We start from the raw sequence: 22,237 nt of genomic DNA, 5'->3' as shown, positions 1-22,237 counted from the left end.
ACACACCACATCATGAATTTAGTATGTCTTTCCACTTGTTCATATCTTATCCTTTAGTAATATTCTATAGGTTTCATGTCCTTTAATAAGATTTTTTTAAGACATTTTTAATTTATTTTTGGCTGCATGGGATCTTAGTGGCAGCACGCGGGATTTTTGTTGAGGCATGCGGCATCTTTCCTTGCGGTGCACAGGCTTCTCTCTAGTTGTGGCAGGCAGTTTTCTCTTCTGTAGCTGTGGCGCATGGGCTCCTGGGTGGGTGAGCTCTGTAGTTTGTGGCACACAGGCTCTCTAGTTGAGGGTCAGGAGCTCAGTAGTTGTGGCACAAGCCCCAGGGCATGTGAGATCTTAGTCCCCTGACCAGGGATCGAACCCGGGTCCCCTACATTGGAAGGCAGAATCTTTACCACTGGACCACCAGGGAAGTCCCCTTTAATAAGATTTTATAGGTCTCCCACCTATACAGTTCCTATACTTTTCTTAATAATTTATTCCTAAATATTTTATAGTTATTATCAATTGAATGTTTTTCTTGTTTTTATTTATTTCTAGAGGCTTATTTTTAGTAAATGCTATTATTTTAAATATATTTTCTTGTATTTATCACCTTAAATTTTCTCTTATTAACTGTAGTAGTTTTCAAGAAAGTCCTTTGGATTTTCTAGGTTTACAATCATGGCATTAACTAAAGAGTGTGTAATCTCTTTCTTTCCAATATTTATAACATTTCATTTCCTTGCCTTATTACATTTGCTAGAACTCTAAGCCAATGTGTAATAATAATAGTGTTAATGCCAATGTTGTCTAGTTCCTCATTAAGAAGAAAAAAGTTTTAGTACCTGGTGTATGTTGACTTATGATTATTTTATATTTCATATCTTTTTCATAAATTGTGCCTTTGTTAGGTAGTGGTCCTCTTTATTTTGCTCAATGCCTGTCACCTTAAATCCTACCTTCTTTAATGTCACTGGCTACTCCTGCTCTCTTCTAGTTTGTGCTGGCCTGACCTCACTCTTTGCCAACTCCTTTATTTTCAGCCTTTTCTTTTCTTGTGGTTTCAAGTGTCTTTCTTATAAATAGTATGTGGCAGGATTTTGTTTTTCTAACCCAGTCTCTAGGTCTTTAAAGGGGGTTCAGGGTGTCCCTATTTAGTATGATAAATATGCTTGACTTTGCTCATTCCATAATTACTTTCTTATTTTTTTACTTTGTGGTTTCATCTTTTTATTCAGTTGAGCTATTCGAAACTACCATTTTTATAGGTCAAAACAGTTGAATACTAGCAATTTCATACAGCTAACTTATAACTTTCCTTTTCCCTCTCTTTTTTTTTTTTTTTTTTTGGCCACACCTCGAAGCTTTCAGGATCTTAGTTCCCTGACCAGGGATTGAACCTGGGTCCCCAGCAGTGACAGCTCCATGTCCTAACCAGTGGACCATCAGGGAATTCCCTCTCTCTTTTAAGAAGATGCCATTCATTTAATTTTTCTTTGGTAATTTGGAAATTCTAGTACTTTTCCATTCCATTAGTGGCTACCTTCCCTCTCCAGGTATGAGGACTGTCCCTTGGCTGGGCATAGGTAGCAGATAATGTGCCTGTGTTAAGGGGGAGAGTTCGAGAACAGCTGGCTCTTCTTCCTTGGTAGATAACTTGTATTATCCATCTGGGAGCTTGTACAATGTCCTCTTTCTCCTTAAAGTTTAAGAATTTTACTATAGTCTTTCCCTTCCATACTGCCTGGGAATGTGCTCAATACCTCCCATATGCAAACACAGCATTTTCTTTATGTTGGGAACTCCTATTGTTTGCACATCAGGATTCCTGGATTTGGCCCCCAAATCTCTGGTCTGTTCCCTCATGCCTTTGTGCTCTGTGCATCTTTTCATTGAGCTCTGAGCTATTTCTTCCATTAGACCCAATCACAATCTTCATAATCTTCCACCATGCCAAAATTGTGCTTTCCTTGGGGTCTTTGCATTTGCTATGCTTTCTGCCAGGAATGATTTCTCTTAGATCTCTCCCTGATCAGTCATGCCTTTGGTTGATCTTAGCTCTGATGTCCACTTCTCAGACTCACCTTTCCTGCTGCCTTAGACATAAACACAATACTCTGTATATCAGCTTGGTTCCTTTCCTCCACTGTATTCACTCTGCCCATAATTAGTTATTTGCTGTATTCATCCTTCACATGCTCCCCCATCCACTCCCTGCTGGATGGTAAGGACTCTGTAAATCATTGGAATTCTTGCTGTGTCCATTCTTGCCATGTACCCAGTATCTAGCCCCAGTAAGCCCTGGCTAAGCACTTATGGAAGGAATGGAAGAGTGAATTAAGACTGGGACTGCCCCCAGGGAGACCTTGCCCTGACCAGTTTCCTCCCCACCCATGGGAGCACTGGAATGGGAGATTGGGTGGGCAGAGGAAGGGTTCATGCCTGTTTGTGAAGGCCTGAATGACTGGTGCCTGTTGGGCTTTTATTCTGTAGCTACAGCAGCTACTGCAGGTCCTGAAGCCACAGACAGGGAACAGGAGCAGGAGCTGGGCCGGGTGTAATTCCACTGGGTGTGGAGGGCCTTCTTGGCCTGACCCAGGGCTAGCCTTGGTCTGGGGCACTCTCATCCTGCCACAACATCCCACTGCCCCATTTTATTTTTTATCACTTAATACCACATGGCATTCTTTTTATTTAGTCCAGTCAACAGGTATTTCTGGAGCTTACTTGGTGTTTGAGGTGGTCAGGATATATCCATGAGCAAAAGAGATTTCCACTTGAGACATGAGAGTGCACAGACTGTGACACATGAGAAACTTTAGGAGATGAGCAGTGCTTCTAGAGGTGAACAAAGGAGATGCAGGCAGAGAGGTAATGGGGAATAATGGAGCCCTTGCCAGCTCTGGCTTTTCTTTGGGGGAGTTGCTACTGTAGGGTTCTGAGCTGGGTATGAGAGGTTCTGACTCATGTATTCATAGGCTGATGTGTGGAGAACTGACTGAAGGTGGCAAGGGCAGCAGCAAAAGACTGGGATGTGGCTGTGACATTGTCCTGGGGAGAGATGGTGGTGGCTTGGACTAGGTGGAAGCCATGGACCTGGCAAGAAGTGGTCTTATTCTGGGTAGCTGATGCAATGGAAGCAACGGGACTTCCTGATGCATTGAATGTAAGTGGGAAAGAAAGTAGTCAAGACAAAGTCTGAGGTGTTTGACCTGAACAGTAGGAAGGACTGAGCTGCCATCACTTGAGCTGGGGGAGTTGGGGTGGAGTAGGTTTGGGGGATGAGCTGGAGCTAGGGTGGCACAAGTTGAGTTTGAGGTGCCAAGAGGAAGTCAGAGTGTGGGTGCCTAGTCCATAGCTGGACATTGAGTCTGGCACTCAGAAAAGGTCTGACTGGACATACACCTTTGGGAGTGATAGACATGTAAGTGGAATTTGAAGCCATGACCCTGGGTAAGATTATGAGAGCAATAGTGTAGACAGAGAAAAGGTGAAGTGGAGGAACCAGTGAGGTCAGAGGAAGCCAGGAGGGCATGGGGCCCTGGAAGCCACACAGGGATTGTGCTTCCAAGAGAGGAGAGATCAGCTGGTCACAGGAAATCTTTCCTGCCTATCCTCGTAAGGGCAGGCTTTTTTTTTTTTCCTACTGTTTTTGTTCACTGCTGTATTTCCAGCACAGAGCGTAGATGCTCCATAAATAGTTGTTGAATGAATGAGTATATGCATGAATCCACACCTCTGCAAACAGCCAGCACACAGGGATTTTTTAAAAGAGCAGAGAACAGGTAGGAGGCTCTACCCACTCTCAGTAGCATCCCCATCCTCCCTTGCTTTTGCCAGCCACAATGATATTAACTCAGGTGGGAGACCTTCTGGCTAACACAGGGCCCAGGACAAACGAGCTTCAGACAAGCTCTGTAGTGTGGAGCTTGGTGGAACCTGGGTTGGACTCTGGGTCACCCACCAGTCCACAAAGGACTATACAGCCACTCCTCTGTTCACCTCTCTATATCGAGTCATTTGTCCATCCATCTACATCCAGTCATCTGTCCACCTGTGCATACAACCGCCCTTTATCCACCGTCTACAGCCACTCTTTTGTCCATCTTTCCGTCCAGCCACATCCGGTCCTCTGTCCATCCATCTTCTAGGGTGACCAACTTCCCAGATTGCTGCAGACTGTCTCAATGTTAATATTGAAAGTCCTGCACTCCAGGAAACCGCTGGGACCCAGGAAAAATGGTACAGTTGGCTGACCCATCTGTACCCCTGGCATCCCGTATTGCACCCCTGGGCTCGAAGCCCACCTGTCCACCCAACCTGACTTCCTTGGCCACTCTCTCCCATCGAGGCAGACAAGACTCCACCCCTCTCGCTAACCCCGCCCCATGCACCGCCCCTTCCGGAAGCCACTACAACGAATCCGGGCGCCCTAGCAACAGCGCTTTTTGGGCCGCCCAGTCCGCGAGCTGGGCTCCCGGTGCGAGCCAATAGTGAGGGGCTCCGGGAGTGAGGCGTGGGGGGCGGGGCTCGCCGCAGCGGCCGCCATTTTGGTGGGAGAGAAACAATAGGACGGAAGCTCCGCGGTACCGGCTGAGGTAGCAGGTAACGCCCGGTCTGCTTGGCCTATCGCTCTGCCGCCCCAGGGGCTTTGGAGGAGGGTTTCTCCGGGTCGTCGGGGAGCGAGGTCTCTGGTCATTAGGGGTGTTCCCGGGTTTTTTGGGAGGGGCTCTCCCGCGATGATGGGAGTAGGAGAGATCTCTCAGAGTCCTTGTGGGGCCAGATTTCCCCGGGTCATTTGAGAGAGGCATTATTTCTTCAGGTTATTGGGGAGAGACGATTTCCCCTGGTTTTGACGGGCAGAATCTTACCTGGTCATTGGGGGGGGGGTCTCCCGAATATTATGGTGGTGCGGGATCTCCCCCTGTTATTGAAGTCTCCAGTCATTGGAGAGGGTAAGATCTCCTGGGTCATTGAGGGGGTCTCCCCAGGACATTGGTGTCCACGATCTTCCGGGTTATTGACGGGGGGTCTCCTTGAGTCTTTGGCTGGAGAAGTCAGCCCAACGCCTCAGGTACGGTTACCTGCGGCCGGCAGATGTGCAGCCATTTTGAGTGTTGAATGTCAGTTGGGCTTGTCAGCTGGTGTCTGGTGGGGGAGTCTGCACACCTAACCTTCTTATCCCAAAAAGTCCTAAAATGGATCCGGGGACGTCTTCTTAATAGTGATAAGCTTCACCATGGATGGAGCTTTCATTTCGTTCACGTTGGATTACAGACTGTTTTTTGTCTTTTGCGTCCTAATGATTTGTATCATTTTTGGCTTTTATTCAGTTTCATATATTAAAGCCGAATTGCAGAAAAATGAGTCCAAATGTTGTGAAAAGAAAATGTAAAAACCAGTAAAATCTAGTGCTCTTAAATACCGGGGAAATAAAACTAATCACTGATTGGAATGAAGCATTTGGGTAACAAAATGTACATAGAACAAGAATAAGATAAAATCATCTGAAAAAATAGTTTTAAGTACTGAAACTTCTAAAAAGTGGTAACAGAAATGTTGCAGATCACAAGTTTTATGATACTTTGTATAAAGCGCCATAATTACAGTAGTTTTGATGAATTCTAGTACTTAATTATTTGCTGTATTTGCATTTTTAGCAGGGTAACATTTTAAGTGAACTAAAATGCTTATTTACATAGATTGCTGCTGTGGAGTTTGTGTAATTGCATCCTGTAATCTGGTGTTAAGTATTTAATGAGAAGTTTCAGGGCAGTATTGTTATTGTTTTAACTTTAACCACTACCAGAATTAGAAACTGAGCAAAATGGTACTTTATCATATTGATGTAATAGGCCAGTGAGTGGATCACTTAGTAACTTTTTCTGGAGGCAAACATCAGTTGAACCGTTAACTGTTACTCCAGCTGGTTGATCTGCTTTGTGACTTTAGAACAGAATTCTCAGGAATTGTTAGAAATCAGGTGGATGAGAGCTAGGACTGGAGTTGATACAATTGTAAAATCCAGTTTAGCAAATGTAATAGACTTCTTTTTGTTTCAAGGCTTCGCAGGTGACAGACAAGTACATGGTATACCAGCCCCATATCTGTCTGAGCAGTGGAATGTGTGAGGAAGGCACAATTACTGACTGATGAACCTTAACCAGTCTTCTTTGCAGAGGGGTGCAAGGGGTGCCAGAGCCTTCCATAACACCGGAGGGAGATATCACCCGTATCTAGGCAACAGGGATGAGCCTCCCTGAGGCCAGCTTGCTGAGGTGAAAAATTTCCATTGTTTGGTTCATAAAGAGGATGCACTGGGGAAGAATTTTTCCTTTAAGTGACGTTGTTTTACCTAATGGGGTAATCACCTTAGACAAATTGAACACATTTTTGTGTAGTAGATGATTGCTTTCATGTGATTACATTTTAAAGCATGTTTTTGAAATTATATTTTTGTCTATTTGCATACCAAGTAATAAAAGTAACAAGTAATACTAGTGTTTTGTAATATATTCTGGTAGCAAGGAAGGGGCCTTTTCCCCCAAAATTGAATTTAGCGTTTACCTCAGAATTTGAACGAAAAGAGTCTCCTAAAATGATGGATACTTGGTTTGGGTTTGTCAACCATCCATCCATCACCAGCTTCTGCAGTTACCAACTCCTAGCCAATGTTGTTTCATTTACACTCTGCCTTCCTCCCCTCCCCTTAAAAAAAAAAAAAAAGCTGAATTTTTTTAGGAAACCTATCCCCAAAGTGTATATTATCCAAAAGTATTTCATTATACATTATTAGTGTATCTCTAAGACAAGGAGCTACCCATGGTTTTTACACCATTATTATGCCTAAAATACAATGATAATTCCTTAATTTTTTTTTTCAAATATTCAGTCATGGTCAAATGTCCCTGATTGTCTCATTATTTTTTTATAGTTGTTTGTTCAAACTGGTATCCAGATAAAGTCTGCATATGGCATTTGATTGAAGTGTCTCTTTTGTCTCTTAAATTTATATATGCTTACTCTGTTTTGTAATTTATCTGTTCAAACAACTGTCATTTATCCTGTAGGAGTTCCCATATGCTGGCTTTTGCTCATCACACTGTGTGCTTGAGACCTTTTGACTCTGGTGGCTGGCTTTGAAGGAGTCACACCTGTATATCTTTTCAGTGAAGAAGTTGTGTTGGAACTGCCAAGGCTCATTCAAAAGTGAGCCCCAAACCTTGAACTCTGAGGGCTGTCAGGGACCTATAGGGCCACACAGTGCAAGACCCTCCTCCTCCCTCTGTGTCATGTGGTCCAGATTTTCCATGTGGAACAGAGAGGAGATTCTTACCCTTGGCCTCCAGGAGGATGAAGATGTTTTGCTCCTTGTCTCCTTACAGACCTCCTTCTCTCACACTGACGTTGCACCCTCTGCTCACAGGCTGTTCACAATTATGGGGGCCTCGACCCAGTGCTCTTCTTTCTTTGCACATTACTCTTGGGGTGCCTTCTGCCTTCCCTTTGTAGGTAATTCCCAAATCTGTTTTCAAGTTAAGTTCACTCAAGCTTCACTCCCACTGCTTCCAGCTGTCTGCTGTACATTTCTTCTTGATTGCTTGATTATCCCTTATATTTAAGTGTCTGCAGTTCAACTCACTATCTTCTCAGCTGTTTCTGACTTCATGAACAAAACATCCTTGTTCTGACTTGTGAAGACTCAGTATCTGACTCATCCCTCTAATTTGATTCCCTGAATCAGGGATTCTGAAGATAGAGTCCATAGTTGCCCACTCCACAAATTGTATGCAGAGTTCAGTGAGGCTGTGAATTTTCAGGAGAGTCCCACAGTTGTCTCAGATTCTCTAGGGGGTCTGTTGCTCCCTCAAGGGTTAAGGACAGTGTGCTACACTTCGCCATCTATCAAGTCCTGCTTCTTTACCTTCTCCCCCTCCTTCCTTGGTTCTTCTGTGTAGGCTGGGCAGGGCAGCTGGCTCTGTGGGTGCAGTGGAGAAGACAGGAGACCGTGTGCCCTGCCATGTATGCCACTGAGTAGGGGAGGTTACATTAAAGAGGTCCGAGACAGGTGTCTGGAGATAGCAGTCCTGTTGTCTTGGTGACCCTAGAACCTGAGGGCTGTCAGGACATTTTCCCACCACCCCCTGCCCAGCAGTTGAAGTCAGAGCCTTTCTGAAGCCAGGTTTTTCCTTGTCTCTCTGCCCGGTTAATTTTCCTAACATAAAATGTCGCCACCATACTCCAGAATCCAGTGGCTCACATACTTTATAGGTTGGGTCAGAGTGAAACAATGGGTGAGATCTTTTAAAATCTATGCTCCCAGCGATTCTACTTCTAGGACTTTTTCGTACAGAAATACTTCACAGGTGTGCAAAGACAGATACAAGGATGCTCACTGCATTATTATGGTAAGAAAAAAGTTAGAAATAGTGTCAGTAGGGAAGTCGATAAATACATTATGATTTTGTGTGACTATTATACAGCCTTTAAAAAGACTCATATATAGACAAATGTAGCAAGATATCTAAGTCATATAGTTTAGTTGGGGGGGAAATGGCAAAACAGAGGACAGCTATTGAATGATTCTACTTATATGGGAAACTGGAGTACTCAGATTAGAGACAGCAAGTTGAATGGTGGTTACCAGGGGCTGGGGAGTAGGGAGAGTGGAATTTATTATTTAATGTGTATAGTTGCAGTTTGAGATGATGAAAAAGTTCTGGAGATAGTGGTGATTATTGCACAACAGTGTGAATGTACTTCATGCCACAGAACTGTACACTCCAAAATAGTTAAAATGGTAAATTTTATATTGTGAGTATTTTATCACTATTTTTTAAAAGTTAGGTGAGAAAACTAAAGCTGATTTTACTTGGGAAAAAAAAGGCAAAACAACACATATAGCCTGATCCTATTTGTGGAAAGAATAGAAAAATGCACTGAAGAAAATCTACAGGATAAAGAGACCCCAAACTAATAATGGTGGTCATTTTATCACACTTGTAACCAGTTTAAAAATGTCTTCTTTTAAGAGCTAAGCAGGATGTCCCTTGGTACTCCATTCTTCTGCCTGTTGCGGAAGCCCTGTTTCTTCATCCGCCTCAGAAAAGTGCAGGCTTAACATGCCCTCATCCACTTATACTGTCAAGTCCACTCTCTGGCCTCCATCTTCCATTGGACTTTTTGTAGGAACTGGAATGGTGGACAGAGGACGGCTCACGTTTGAGGAGTGCGTTGCATGTAAGCCAGGCAGTAGGCTAGATTTTTAAATCTTGTTCCCACCTTATGGCACCTACATAAAACTACCATGACTAGTTTACAGATGAAGGCAGGCACCGAGAATAGGTAAAACACCATTTATACCCAAGTATAAGGCAGGCCTCAATTTGTCAGGGAGATTTTATTTTATTTTATTTTATAATTTATTATTTATTTTACTTAGTTTTGGCTGTGTCGGGTCTTAGTTGCGGCACGTGGGATCTTTTCCTTGCGGCGCGCGGGCTTCTCTAGTTGTGGCACGCAAGCTCCAGGGTGTGTGGGCTCTGTAGTTGTGGCGCGTGGGTTCCAGAGCGCGTGGGCTCTGTAGTTTGCAGCACGCAGGCTCTAGCTGAGGCGTGCGAGCTCAGTAGTTGTGGTGCGTGAGCTTAGTAGTTGTGGTGCTTGGGCTTAGTTGCCCTGCAGCATGTGGGATCTTAGTTTCCTGACCAGGGATCGAACCCATGCCCCCTGCATTGGAAGCACACAGTCTTAACCACTGGACCACCAGGGAAATCCAAGAGTTTTTGTTCTTTATGCCAACAAAATGCCCCTTGGTTAAGACTGAAATCGTTGGGAGTATGATAACTTCTAAATGTGGTATCCAGGTCAGAACAGGTAGCAAAATAAGCACCTGGTAACAACAGAAAAGTCATGCCTTGATTTGATTTTGTGCTAGTGAAATGTAGCCATTGTAGAAGTGATGTGGTCAACACCTACAGCACCCACCCACAAAAAATAAAAATGATAGGAGCTACAGCTGCCTTGCCTAACACCCTCACTGTGCTACGTCTTTTACCTGTGTTCTTTTCATTCCTGGCCACTCTGCAAGGTGGTCAGAAGTCTCATCCCACTCTGGACTGAAGGATTTCAGGCTTTGGGTTTTCTTGAAACCTTTCTGACTTGGAGACAGGCCTCCAGTACCTGCTTTCACAAGCCCCTTTGGGCAACTGGAGTCATCCTGGGCCTCTTCTGCTTGCTCTCTGTCGTGGCAAATTCACAAAGCTTTCTTTGCACTGCTGGATTTTTTTTAACTCGTCTTGTGAATGTATTTAACTGAAACTCATGATTGATCAAATGGGAGATCATTTAGTATTACCTGTATTCTCTGTGTATCCATCTGTTTACCTTACTTGAGACATATACTTGTAGAAATTGAGTGTCCAATCCTAAGCCTAAGGAAGAGTAGAACTTTTCTTTTAATGGAATAAGATGTGCTAGAGACCAGGAGGCATAACACTTGGCTCTAGTGTTGTTATTTCTGCACTTAGTTTTCAGGAATGTGCCCGCTCAATACCTGAGCTGGATCCCAAAGGCAAACCCCCCGAGCCACATCAGTCTGTCTTAACCCCACCACAGCCCCTTGCCTTGAGCCTTGTTCATCTTTAAGATGGGCTGCTCCAGGGCCACAGGGCTTTCCTATGCACGGCTGCACACTCAGAAATGAGGTGGCCCCATGGGCTGGGTGTGCTTGTCATACTCTCTTGGGGAATGCAGAAATCTTGCATTGCCCTGCAATGTTTGTTTTATAGGAATAATAGACCATTTTTGTTTTACAAGTATAAAACTAACATTGGATATGCATTTTTACTAAAACCTTCCCTCCTTCTCATCTGTCCCATTCTCTGATTGAGATCCCAGGTCATGTCTAAACAAATTCAGTGTTTTTGCTGAGGCTGCAGCAACATTTGTCTTGGGATTAACCTAAGTCCAAGCCTGCCGGCTTTCACTTTGGTACGCATTTGCTTAATGTGCTTTAAACTTGGTATATGTGGACTGTACCTTACTCCTCCTTCCCCTCTCATGAGCGAGAGTTCACAGTTCAGCTTCTTCTACAGGGTGCCTGTGGAGGTGTGTGGACCCTATATCTGTTGGCTCTAGTGCTAAACATAATCATACTGTTTCCTTGAGAGATTGCCCAAGTAAACAACAAAGGAAGAAGAGAGATGGATGAAGTATACCAGGCCAAAGAATGTATGTTTTTATGAACTTGAGCAACCCGACAGGAAAAACATACACCAGTAACTGTTAAAGCACTTACTTGCACATTGCTGAGATTACTGTCTACCTAAGTTAGGGTTTTTTTTTTTTAATTTATTTTATTTATTTTTATTTTTGGCTGCATTGGGTCTTTGTTGCTGCACACAGGCTTTCTCTAGTTGCAACGAGCAGGGGCTACTCTTCCTTGTGCGCTGGCTTCTCATTGCAGTGGCTTCTCTTGCTGCGGAGCATGGGCTCTAGGCGCGCGGGCTTCAGTAGCTGTGGCTCACAGGCTCAGTAGTTGTGGCTCACGGGCTCTAGAGCGCAGGCTCACTAGTTGTGGCCCACGGGCTTAGTGTCTCCACGGCATGTGGGATCTTCCCGGACCAGGGCTCGAACCCATGTCCCCTGCACTGGCAGGCGGATTCTTAACCACTGCAGCATCAGGGAAGCCCAGTTAGTTGGTTCTTGTTGAACATTTTCAGTTTTTCTTCTGTTATGAATAGAGGTTTTACATATAAGGCAGTGAAAGATGTCCTTTCATGAACAGTGTCTGTTCTCTAAGGTGAGTGCCTCTAGAGAGACAGCTGAGGTGCTTGCCAACACCCTGCTGAAGGTGTGGGTTTTTCTTGCTCTGTGTCCTTATCGGAGCATGAGAACACACATATCTCTCCCTTAGGTTCTTTGAGTTGCCCCTGCCCTTTGTAGAACCTGTGCTGGGTTTTACGGGTGGCTTGGGATGCTGCACCTACATCGGGAGGCCAGAGGAGGACGGTAAGCCCAGGATGCAGGCTCCTGGCGCATTTGGAACATTGGACCTTGCAGAGGTGCCAGCTGCCACCTGACAGACTCTGGGCCCTGAAAAACTGATGGATATGGCCAACACATCTGGGGCAGATGAGGGCTGGGAAAGGAAGGAACAGGCTACCTCTCTCCCAGGAATGATTTATCTCGCTCTCAAAGAGTGTTTTTACTTTGAAAATACCTTAGGCTCTTTGTGTAGAGCCAAAGAAAGGGAATAGTGGTAAAATATCAAAAGTGGAAGTGCCCCGTTGGCCTTCGCTCCCAATCCTCACGTCTGTTGACTGACTGAAGTCATTGCCCTTCTCGCAAGCTGCGTGATTCCAAAGGAGTCAGTGTGTAGTTTGCTTCAGAACTATGGGTGCAGTTGAACTTGATTTCCCTAAAGAAGTTTTTAATATTTTGCTGTGCCTTATTTTGGAAAGAAGTCCCAGGACTCATAGAGGATGATTGACGAATGGTCATGTGTTAAGATATAGTGCTGTGGGGCTTCCCTGGTGGCGCAGTGGTTGAGAGTTTGCCTGCCGATGCAGGGGACGCGGGTTCGTGCCCCAGTCCAGGAAGATCCCACATGCTGCGGAGTGGCTGGGCCCGTGAGCCATGGCCGCTGAGCCTGCGTGTCCGGAGCCTGTGCTCCGCAACGGGGGAGGCCACAGCGGTGAGAGGCCTGCGTATCGCAAAAAAAAAAAAAAAAAAAAAAGATATAGTGCTGTGACCTATGTGGTGTCAGGAATTTTCTCACTCCCATATCTCGTTCTTTTCCTGGCTGGTCATGGAGGAGCACTGACTGTACTTAGAGTAGTTGGGTGATCAAAGCTGCCATGTTGATGCTGTTAGCCTGGGATGCTTAGCAGACCCCTGAGGGGAGTATTTACCTGAGTGAGGTGTTGTGAGGACCCAGAGGAAGTTGTGCCCTCTGGGCACAGGATCTGGTGTAGCGCAGGGCACACATGTCCCTCTACCAGCAGGTACAGCCCTCATTGTGCTGGCCTGGGCGGGTTGGGGCTGCCTGGGTTCTGTGGCTGGCCATGAGGACTGAATCATTTTTGGCACCACTAGTTTCAGAGGATGAGTTCATGTGTCATCTGGTTTGGGAACTGGCTGAGAAATGAGCAGGGGTAAACGTTGACCACAGGCAGGGAGCATATAATCTTGCCTGAAGCTAATGGACTGTTACTTAACTGGCACATGAGAGAACCATGACTAAGGTAGGAGAGTCCCCCATAGATCGAGACCTCAGAACAATTTTGGCCATAGTCTTCAAGGGTCACTTCTGCATGTTCCTGTTGTGTATGTTTCCCACATGATGGTGGGATTTGTAGTCTGCATCAGGAGGAGGAGACTGGAGATGGAAAATTGCCCTTGAAGAGAGGAAACAGGCTTTTTAAGGAGGACTGATAATTCTTGGTGTGTGTATGGAATACATTTAGGTATTTATAAGTAAATTTGATATTCTGATAAAGGGGACATGTGACACCTTAGAATCAATAATTTAGATTTTCTTGAAGGAGTACTGCTCTACTTTTAGCTAGAAAAACTTTTTAAATTGCTAAAACTCTGTAATTCAAGCATTGTAACTGAGGAACATATTTCTAGGTAGGCTGAAAGCTCCTTCTCCCTGTCCCCCTCCATATTGGGACGCTCTAGTCTTTCATTCCAGAAATCTGGTCTGATGAGGCAAAGAGATGTGGCAGTGTGATCATGCTGCTGGTTCGACAGAGAAGCCTCTGAGAGGCTGCTGTTTCCCTTATGGAAAAGCTTGTCTGGATTTTTGGAACAGAATCTGCTGTTTCATTTGTCCCTCAGAATTGGTGGAAGGATCTGCATTGTTGTGACTTTTCTTGAAATACTTCCACTTACAACTTGTAGTTTCTCCTTTATTAAAACTAGAATAAAGGGACTTCCCTGTGGTCCTGTGGCTAACACTCCATGCTCCCAATGCAGGGGGCCCGGGTTCCATCCCTGGTCAGGGAGGTAGATCCCACACACCTCAACTAAGAGTTTGCATGCTGCAACTAAAAAAGATACCGCGTGCTGCAAGGAAGAACCTGCACGCAGCAATGAAGATCCTATCCTGCGTGCTGCAACTAAGATCTGGTGCAGCCAAGTAAATTAAAAACAAACAAGAATAAAATGCTGATGAGGGGGGAAATGAACACCTGGTGTTGGACCCCAGGCATTTGTGTCAAGTTAATAGAAGGCTTCTGTGTCTTGTCTCTCTGGCCCTGCTGCATGCTTTGGTGGAGCCAGTGCCTGCTATGACATGGGGGTGACCTTTCCAGCCTTCTTAGCAATGACTCTTTCATCTCAAAGTACCTGTCATTTTCCATGATGAGGCCTAGGTGATCTGGTGTCTCAGTGCACCCATCTGTAGTGGGAGTGATCCTAGTATCTACTCCAGAAGGCTGTGGTAGGAGGGAGGGAGTTACAGAACAGACTAACAGCTTGGTAAACGGTAGCCCTTTTCTTTGACACGGTTGTATCCCATTGTCACTGAAGATTGAGTTGGTCACTGCCTCCTCTGACCTTTCAGCACCTTGTACACATTTCAGGGACAGGATGTGTTGGGGTGATTATCCTCCCTTGTTTACATGTGGTCAGTCTCCCAGGGTCTCCATCATGGAGTGGAACTCTGAGCATGCAGTGTGAGTTGCATCAGGGTTTTTTGGCAGATGAGTTTAAAACCTTCAAGAGCTGAGCAGCCATCTGGGTTTCTTATTTCAGTCGTAGTGAATTATTTTTCCCCCTAATACTTTCACTCCCAATTATAAAGGTAACAAACACATGCTCTGAGTTCGAGAAAATTTCAAGAAGTTTGGAACATTCAGAAAACTGAAGAGATGGGAATAACAGTCTTACCACTTAGTACTGGGCAGATCCAGCTTTTGTGGTGGCTAAAGTTTATATAGTGTAACAAATATATATAATTGATTTATATAAATATATAATTGTAAGTACCATCTTTAAACAAAATTTACAATTATGAAAACAATAAGGTAAGAAAGTGAACTTATCTACAAAACAGAAATAGAGTTACAGATGTAGAAAACAAACTTATGGTTACCAGGGGTAAGGGGAGGGGAACGATAAACTGGGAGATTGGGATTGACATATATATTTCTATATAAAAAATAGATAAATAATAAAGACCTACTGTATAGCACAGGGAACTCTACTTAATACTCTGTAATGGTCTATATGGGAAAAGAATCTAAAAAAAGAGTGGATATATGTATATGTATAACTGATTCACTTTGCTGTACACCGAAACTAACACAATATTGTAAATCAACTATACTCCAATAAAAATTTTTTTAAAAAAAGGGCTTCCCTGGTGGCGCAGTGGTTGAGAGTCCCCCTGCCGATGCAGGGGACACGGGTTTGTGCCCTGGTCTGGGAAGATCCCACATGCCGCGGAGCGGCTGGGCCCGTGAGCCATGGCCGCTGAGCCTGTGCGTCCGGAGCCTGTGCTCCGCAACAGGAGAGGCCACAACAGTGAGAGGCCCGCGCACCGCAAAAAAAAAAAAAAAAAAAAAAAAATTAAAAGAAACCCCAATAATGTAAGAAAGTAAATGTTTGGATTGAAAAAAGAAAACACAAAAAGTTACACATTTCAAAAATCAATAGTACAGTATTTTTTCCCTACATTTCTGAGCAGCATATTGACTGCCTCATTCTATGACAGCAGTGTCATAATTTTTCTATAAAAAAGTCACATAGGGACTTCCCTGACGGTCCAGTGGTTAGGACTCTGCGCTTCCATTGCAAGGGACACAGGTTCGATCCCTGGTCAGGGAACTAATATCCCGCATGCCGCACATCGCAGCCAAAAATTTTTTAAATAAAGTAAATAATAAAAAGGTCACATAGTCACTACTCTAGGGTGGTTAATTGTCATCTGCTTTCCATAAATTTATTTCATTTGTTAGCTGTCATTTAAATTTATTGTAGGATAACACCTGTTACAGTTTTTTAAATTTATTTTTTAAAAAATATTTATATATTTATTTATTTGTCTGTATCAGGTCTTAGTTGCGGCATGTGGGATCTTAGTTACCCAACCAAGGATTGAACCCCTATACCCTGCATTGGATGGCAGATTCTTTTTTTTTTTTTTTTTTTTTAATTAATTAATTAATTAATTTGGCTGCGTTGGGTCTTCATTGCTGCGTGGGCTTTCTCGTTGTGGTGAGCAGGGGCTACTCTTCATTGTGGTGCGTGGGCTTCTCATTCTCTTGTTGTGGAGCACAGGCTCTAGGCACACGGGCTCAGTAGTTGTGGCTCCTGGGCTCTAGAGTGCAGGCTCAGTAGTTGTGGCGCACGGGTTTCGTTGCTCTGTGGCATGTGGTATCTTCCTGGACCAGGGCTCAAACCTATATCCCCTGCACTGACAGGCGGATTCTTAACCACTGCACCACCAGGGAAGTCTTGGAAGGCGGATTCTTAAATCACTGGACCACCGGGAAAGTCCCATCTGCTTTCTATTATTGACAACTTAGAACAGTTTCTTTCAGCGTCACAGTTCATCATATGTCATGTAAATTTTTAGGATTGTCATCAAATTTGGGAAATGTGTGTCAAATTTTTTTCATATATCAGCTGTGAGACTTCAAGACATTCAACATTTTTTTATACAGTGACTCCAGGGCCTTGGGAGGAGGTGGGCAGCCATGACCCCTGTGAGTAGCTGGTATTTTTGTTTTTAGGGTTTTTCGGTGTGTAGTAAAATGAACATAACATAAAATTTACCATTTTAACCACTTCTGAGTGTACAATTTAGTGGCAAAGCTGGAACTTCTTGCCAGTCTTTTCCTCTGTAAGTCTTATGACATAGTTCAGCTAATATCATAGATTATACAGTTTTGTATCTTCCTTTTTTTTTTTTTTGGCTGCCCCACATGGCTTGTGGCATCTTAGTTCCCTGACCAGGGATCCAACCTGGGCCCCGGCAGTAAAAGCATGGAGTCCTAACCACTGGACCACTAGGGAATTCCCTGTATCTTGCTTCTTTTAATTGAAGAGCATATCAGATTGTTTTAAAAATATAAAAGTGATAAACAATGTTTTATAGTATCCTCATAGTCCATCATACACTTTCATATTGCTGGATGTGGAGGTGAGTGCGTTCACATTGGGGTATAAGAGATGTCCTGCCAGGACCTGATTTTTATGGAGCAGTGGTGGGAGTTTTCCTGGGGTTGGTGGTAGTTTGATGCCAGATACCCATGACCCAAATGGGTCAGTCTGGTCAGCCACCTTCCTTGGTGCCTCCCACAAGGCAAACATTAACAGCTTTCTTCTTCCTTCCTGGCTTTATTTTGCTAAATCTCCTTTTGGTTTATTCATTTTGTCACCAGGGATTGTGCCTTATCTGCTGCCCAGCTTTTCTAGAAGTCCAGATCATGGAGGGGATAATTTTTTTCCTGCACTGTCTTGCAGAGACACCTTGTTTGAAGCTGGATGGCAGACCCACCAGCATTGCTGAAAAGGCCTTCAGCAAATACTCAGCACCAACCCCATGGCCTTTCTTTGCTTTGCCTGCAAAAGATGGGGATAATTATCTTTCAGTGATAACTTAGCAACCTGAAAGCCTTGGGTGTTTGGGATGTCAACTCAATACTAACACAGAATTTCTGAATGCTAACTACTATATTTGTTTTAAACTATGATAGGATTTTAATCTTCTCGTATCCACATTTTAAAAGTTTATTCTTCAGTGACCATTCTTCTGCCTGATTTTCTACAAGAGAGAATTTTCCAAGAGGTTGGTTGTCATTAGATTAAGAGTTTAGGCTTTGTTTACATGAAATGTTTCCACACCAGCAGGACCCAGATGAGTATTCAGGTGCAGGGTCCTTCATTTATACTCCCCAGTTAGTGCAGAGTTAATAAGGTGGGAGATTATAAATGCAAAATTAATACCCAGCCGATGCTCAGAATGCATTTTGTAAAGTGTGTGGCGTGCCGCTTTTTAACGATTGTACTCCCTGTGCGGTTGGTGTGGGTTTGGATAATTGCAGTGGGTGCCTTTTGAGTTCTCTGTTGATTTGTGTGCAGCAGGTATTCATGACGCAGTAGTGATTTGAGGCACATCCTGTGGAGTGCTTACTCGGTGCTGGTGCTCTTCTGGGCTCTGAAGATTCAGCAGTAAACAGAGCAGTCAAAAATGTCTGACTGGGGCCTTCTCTGGTGGCACAGTGGTTGAGAGTCCGCCTGCCGATGCAGGGGACATGGGTTCGTGCCCTGGTCCGGGAAGATCCCACGTGCCGCGGAGTGGCTGGGCCCGTGAGCCATGGCTGCTGAGCCTGTGTGTCCAGAGCCTGTGCTCCGCGGCGGGAGGGGCCGCAGCGGTGAGAGGCCTGCAAACAAACAAACAAACAAAGAGTACCGCAAACAAACAACAACAACAAAAAATGTCTGACCTTATGGACTTTTTTTTCTGGTGGGGCAGGGTGGAGGAGACAGAAAATAAACAGGACAAATAAAACATATAGTATGTTAGGTGGTGATAAGTGGTGAGGAGAAAATAAAGCATGGTTGTGTAAGGAATGTGGATGGGGAGATATGGCACTTTTAGATGGGGTGGCTAAAGAAGACTTCATTAAAGGTGATATTTGCATACAGAACTGAAGGAGGTACAAGAGTGAGCCAGGGAGATATCTGGGGAAAACTGCACCAAGCAGAGGGAATGGCAAGGACAGAGACCCTAAGGTAGGTATGTATCAAGCATGTTTGAGAAATAACAAGAAAGCCAGTATAATTGGAGCAGATTTGCTGTTAATTTTTCTTTTGTGATGGGTGTTTTACTGAAAGGCTTATTGGACCATTATGCTTCTGTTTTTCTCCTTTGTGTGTAAAGTATGCTTTTGCTTTGGCTTTACAAGAATTTAAAAAGATAACTGGAACTTCCCTGGTGGAGCAGTGGTTAAGAATCTGCCTGCCAATGCAGAGGACATGGGTTCGAGCCCTGGTCCGGGAAGATCCCACATGCCGCGGAGCAAATAAGCCCTCAAGCCACAACTGCTGAGCCCGCGTGCCACAACTACTGAAGCCTGCGTGCCTAGAGCCCGTGCTCTGCAACAATAGAAGCCACCACAATGAGAAGCCCGCACACCACAATACAGAGTAGCCCCCGCTCGCCGCAACTAGAGAAAACCCGCGTGCAGGAATGAAGACCCAACACAGCCAAAAATAAATAAATAAAATAAATTTATTTTTAAAAACCCTATTTAACAGCTAATATAATCTTTTAATTACAGTCTTTTCTGATTATTAAAATAACTTGTACTTATGAAACTTTTGTAAATTAAAGAAAAAATTCAAGCTGTTTATTGAAATATAATTTGTATACAATAAGATTCATTGGTTTTATTTATTTATTTTAATTAATTTATTTATTTGTTTTTTATTTTTGGCTGTGTTGCGTCGTCATTGCTGTGCGCGGGCTTTCTCTAGTTGTGAGTGGGGGTTACTCTTCTTTGCGGTGCACGGGCTTATTGTCATGGCTTCTCTTGTTGCGGAGTATGGGCTCCCGGCGTGCGGGCTTCGGTAGTTGTGGCACGTGGGCTCAGTAGTGTGGCTTGCGGCCTCGGTAGTTGTGGCACGTGGGCTCAGTAGTGTGGCTTGCGGCCTCAGTAGTTGTGGCTTGCGGGCTCTAGAGCACAGGCTCAGTAGTTGTGGCACACGGGCTTAGTTGCTCTGCGACATGTGGGATCTTCCCAGGCCAGGGCTCAAACCCATGTCCCTTGCATTGGCAGGTGGCTTCTTAACCACTGCGCTACCAGGGAAGCCCCAAGATTCATTGATTTTAAGTCTATAATTTGATGAGTTTTGACAAATTTATGCAGCCATGTAATCACTGTTCCAGTCACAGCATAGAACATTTTCATTACTCCTAAAAGTTCTCTTGGACGTCTTTGCAGTCAGTCCTATTCCCCTACCTCTGCCCCCTGGCAACTGCTTATCTACTTTCTGCTATTACAGTTTTGCTTTTTCTTGAATGTTGTATAAATGGAATTATACAGTATATAGTCTTTTGTGATTGGCTTTTTTCAGTTAACATAATGCTTTTTTTTTTTTTTTTTTTTTTTTTTTTTTGCGGTACGCGGGCCTCTCACTGCTGCGGCCTCTCCCATTGCGGAGCACAGGCTCCAGACGTGCAGGCTCAGCGGCCATGGCTCACGGGCCCAGCCGCTCCGCAGCACGTGGGATCTTCCCGGACCAGGGCACGAACCCACGTCCCCTGCATCTGCAGGCGGACTCTCAACCACTGCGCCACCAGGGAAACCCAACATAATGCTTTTGTGATTAATCTTTGTTGTTGCTATATCAATACATTCCTTTTATTGCTGAATAATATTCCATTATATGGATACACCACAGTTTGTTTATTCATTCACCCATTTGATGGACATTTGGGTTGTTCCCACCTTTTGGCTATGGTGAATAGTGCTGCTGTGAACGTTTGTGTATAAGTCTTTATGTGGACATTTGTTTTCATTTCTTTTAGGTAAATACCTGTGAGTAGGATTACTGGGTCATATAATAAGTATATGTCTAACTTAATAAGAAACTGCCAAACTGTTTTCCAAGGTGGCTGTACTTCTTTTATTCCTACCAGCGACGTTTGAGAATTCCAGTGACTGACCCTGGTGGTATAGTCATGGGTTGTGTATGGATGTGTGCAGATGTGGGCAGTGGCTCTGGGCTCATGGAGCGGAGGTGCAGATGGTCAAGGTTATTCGTCCACCATTGGGCTAGTGTGCTTCACACCATCTCCTGTGACTGCCCAACCCTGGGGCTTTTCTTGAGGCAGAGTAAGTAGCCCCAGCAGAGCCCATTTGTAGCCTCATGAACCACATTCTAGATGTGTGAGCTAAGGGCCCAGGGCTTTTCATGAGTCATAGTTGTTTTATTTGCAGTATTTTATAAGTTAAGACTATTAAGGCATTGTTTCCAGCAGATCCTTAAACCAATTTGATAGATTTAGGGGGATGGGCTATGGGGGAAATCTATGTCTTGTCCTAGGATGAATCATGTTCTGTGTTTCTTACCTATCAATAGTTTCATGGACAAACGTGAGGCAATTTGGAAAGCTAAAATAGATGCTAAATCTGAAGCCAGTGTTTTATGGTTATTCCCTGTCTCACTAGATTCAGGGTCCACACATCACATGGACTTCTCAGTAACCATTAATATTCTAGGATTCCTGGGAAACTGGGCCTTAGACCTCAGATGTTTAAAAACCTTTAAGAGACCCAACTGCTCAAACCACATGTGGAACAGAAAAAGAGTAGCAGTGAAACAGAGAAGGTGCTTTGGGCATTTTTCTTTCTTCTGACCAGGCTGAAGCCACTAGAGAAGAAACTGATCTGGGGTGTAATCCTTGGGAAGTTGATCCTTCATTTTCCCACAGGGATAGGGTCTGTAAGGGACCCTAGAACAAAAGCTGCATTTCTTTGTCTGAAGCCCCAAATGTAAGAAGTATGTTGTATAGAGAAGCCATAGTTATCTTCATATTGAGAGATTGAACATAATTGAAATCAAAGAATCACAAAACAGGACTTAACCTTATTATGTGCAATGCAATGATTTTTACTGTTTTTTCCTATTTGATTAAAACAAACTGCTGGTTACCAGAAAACTGGAACCCAAAGGGAGCAGGGACTTGGAATCTTCCTCCAAGCAATTGAATGGCAGAACTGGGACTAGAATCTGGCTCCACCTCACAACAGGATCAGTTTTCTCCCTAATTCTACCATTTAGGAGTTTCCTCTGTCATCAGGCTTGGCACAGGCGAGAAAGGGCCTTATTTTCCTTGTCTCTCTACCTAAGATGATGATTCTTCTCCGGGGAGCAATGTCCTGTGGACTGCCAGAGTTGGGTGCTGGCGGGAGGGTTGGCAAGGTTCCGTGTCAAGGTTCCAGCAGCTAATGAACACACGGGAGACCTGGGAGAAGGAGGTATAGATCCTCACTGGGCTTTTCAGCCTCCAGCCACACCCACGAACCATACTCCAGAGAGCTGCCATGAAGGACCAGTTTTTGTTTTGGATTTTTCGCTGGAGGTGGGGAATGGGTAAGAGAGATGCCTGGAGAGAGATTTTTTTTCTACTTAATTGAATACATTTAAGGAATCTTGAACAGAGTTGGAAAGGGATTGCATTGGTGTCAGCATTGCTGTAGTAACAAAAGGAGTTTTACACGTT

General features: G+C 44.2%; 1 protein-coding gene across 4 annotated transcripts in view; it reads left to right on the top strand.

Moving 5' to 3' along the window:
* Positions 1–4,473: 4,473 nt before the first annotated feature.
* Positions 4,474–22,237, top strand: part of IP6K2 (inositol hexakisphosphate kinase 2) — a 29,342-nt gene continuing 11,578 nt past the window's right edge. For all 4 annotated transcript variants that reach the window (XM_022573222.2, XM_089919267.1, XM_089919266.1 and 1 more), the window contains exon 1: positions 4,474–4,599. The gene's annotated coding sequence lies outside the window, so the exon portion shown is untranslated. The remainder of the gene's footprint in view (positions 4,600–22,237) is intronic.

This window comes from Delphinapterus leucas, chromosome 10, assembly GCF_059928025.1.
Source record: "Delphinapterus leucas isolate spDelLeu-1000000601 "Yukka" chromosome 10, BTC_Dleu_Yukka2, whole genome shotgun sequence".
NCBI lineage: Eukaryota > Metazoa > Chordata > Mammalia > Artiodactyla > Monodontidae > Delphinapterus > Delphinapterus leucas.
Note: the sequence above shows the minus strand (reverse complement) of the source record. Positions and strands in the feature narration are given on the sequence as shown.